Here is a 2793-nt window from a genome sequence, read left to right on the forward strand (position 1 = left end):
AATGCGTTAACAGTTGTATACAAACCACGTGTAAAGAATAAACCCGGTCAGGCATAGAATGGCTGTAATTAAACAGCCAATAAAAATAAAGTAAAGATCAAGCTGGTTTAAAAAATATGAATATTCATTACAACAACTCTCGACGAAGCTGGAAATGTGTTGATATGGTCTTCTCACGTGTGATTGAGGACAAAAAGTTCAACGAAAAGTCAAGCCAAAAATGCCAAGTCTACAACATTACAAACAATCTTGAAGAGATTATAAAGTAGGTGTAACTTTGTTTGCCCGTATATATTAAAACTGATTTTTTAAGTAGTAGTCATTGATATGGTTTGATAGTTAGTTATCTTGTGAGTGTTTTAAAAGGGTAGATAAGGAGAGTTGCTGGCTGAGATTTGTATTATGGCCGTTTGCCAATATGAATATTTTCGGTCTAAGGCTAGCCATTATAGTGGGCCTAGATAATCCAGTTGCAGTGTATTTCAAGCGCAAAGTACTCTGTATCATCACCCAAGCAAGTTTAAAATCACCGGAACATAATGATGTTTTACCTAGCCTAATAAGCTCAGGCCTAGGCTAGGCCTAGCCTATCATTTTATTTTACATAGGCCTAGCTAGGGCCTAGCCTAGCTAGGCCTAGTCTTAGTAGTAGGCCTATTTATTTGGTTCGGTATTATAGCCTAGCTAGCTACCTAAATACATTTCTTCCATGCAATGTTAACATAATACACAAATAATACTTAAATAGGCCTAATGACTGGTGTACCTAATTTAATACTAATAGAATAAGAATAATATAAGATACAAAGTGCAATTAAAAAAACAAACAACTATTTGATTCTTGTTTGATACTGTAACTATCCAAGATAATATTAACCATATTATTTAGGATGTTAATAATAATATTATATATATTTTATTCATTATGACAGGTATTACATTTTTTTACATCAACTTCTGACATTATCATTGTCATGTTCAATTTTCTAGAAGTGCATGCTGTTGATACAGTACAATTTATCATTATTAATGATAATTAACATTTTTGTTATTATTATTTTCCACAGTATCAATTCGCAGCCATTATGTAATAACAAGTTAAAAGTTAACAGCTAACATAACGGATAACAGAAAAATGAACATTAGCGATTAATTATTAAGTACTGTATTGTAATGTAACATGAAAATTACATTTTAAATTTTCCAATTACAACATTTTTTTTTGCATTCATATTAATTTATTGTTTATTTTCTTTACTCATCAAAAAACACTGCATTAACCGACATCTCATCAAGGACAGCCCATGTCAGAGATGAAAGAAAATGGTCAACTGCAACATTAACATAACAGTATTAATCGTATTATCACTGAATGGTTAGTATGTATATTAATTATAAAGTGCAATTAATAAAACAAACAACTATTTGATTCTTGTCATGAATATTTGTACAAATATATAATAATACTGTAACTATCCAAGATAATATTAACCATATTATTTAGGATGTTAATAATAATATTATATATATTTTTTTATTATTATGACAGGTATTACATTTTTTTACATCAACTTCTAATTCATTGTCATGTTCAATTTTCTAGAAGTGCATGCTGTTGATACAGTACAATTTATCATTAATGATAATTAACATTTTTGTTATTATTATTTTCTACAGTATCAATTCGCTATGATGATCATGTAATAACAAATTAAATGTTAACAGCTAACGTGAACATTAGCGATTAAAAATGCACTGCATTAACCGACATCTCATCAAGGACAGCCCATGTCAGAGATGAAAGAAAATGGTCAACTGCAACATTAACATAACAGTATTAATCGTATTATCACTGAATGGTTAGTATGTATATTAATTATAAAGTGCAATTAAAAAACAAACTACTATTTGATTCTTGTCATGAATATTTGTACAAATATATAATAATACTGTAACTATCCAAGATAATATTAACCATATTATTTAGGATGTTAATAATAATATTATATATATTTTTTTATTATTATGACAGGTATTACATTTTTTTACATCAACTTCTAATTCATTGTCATGTTCAATTTTCTAGAAGTGCATGCTGTTGATACAGTACAATTTATCATTAATGATAATTAACATTTTTGTTATTATTATTTTCTACAGTATCAATTCGCTATGATGATCATGTAATAACAAATTAAATGTTAACAGCTAACGTGAACATTAGCGATTAAAAATGCACTGCATTAACCGACATCTCATCAAGGACAGCCCATGTCAGAGATGAAAGAAAATGGTCAACTGCAACGTTAACATAACAGTATTAATCGTATTATCACTGAATGGTTAGTATGTATATTAATTATAAAGTGCAATTAAAAAACAAACTACTATTTGATTCTTGTCATGAATATTTGTACAAATATATAATAATACTGTAACTATCCAAGATAATATTAACCATATTATTTAGGATGTTAATAATAATATTATATATATTTTTTTATTATTATGACAGGTATTACATTTTTTTACATCAACTTCTAATTCATTGTCATGTTCAATTTTCTAGAAGTGCATGCTGTTGATACAGTACAATTTATCATTAATGATAATTAACATTTTTGTTATTATTATTTTCTACAGTATCAATTCGCTATGATGATCATGTAATAACAAATTAAATGTTAACAGCTAACGTGAACATTAGCGATTAAAAAAGCACTGCATTAACCGACATCTCATCAAGGACAGCCCATGTCAGAGATGAAAGAAAATGGTCAACTGCAACATTAA

The 2793-nt window shown here is 28.0% G+C and overlaps 1 long non-coding RNA gene across 1 annotated transcript; it reads left to right on the top strand.

Moving 5' to 3' along the window:
- Positions 1 to 1293: 1293 nt before the first annotated feature.
- Positions 1294 to 2296, top strand: LOC144847741 (uncharacterized). Its single transcript, XR_013613779.1, has 3 exons — positions 1294 to 1375; positions 1678 to 1859; positions 2161 to 2296. It is a non-coding gene; the product is annotated as an uncharacterized LOC144847741 (long non-coding RNA).
- The last annotated feature ends 497 nt before the right edge of the window (positions 2297 to 2793 follow it).

This window comes from Antedon bifida, chromosome 7 (assembly GCF_963402885.1).
Source record: "Antedon bifida chromosome 7, ecAntBifi1.1, whole genome shotgun sequence".
Classification (NCBI taxonomy): domain Eukaryota; kingdom Metazoa; phylum Echinodermata; class Crinoidea; order Comatulida; family Antedonidae; genus Antedon; species Antedon bifida.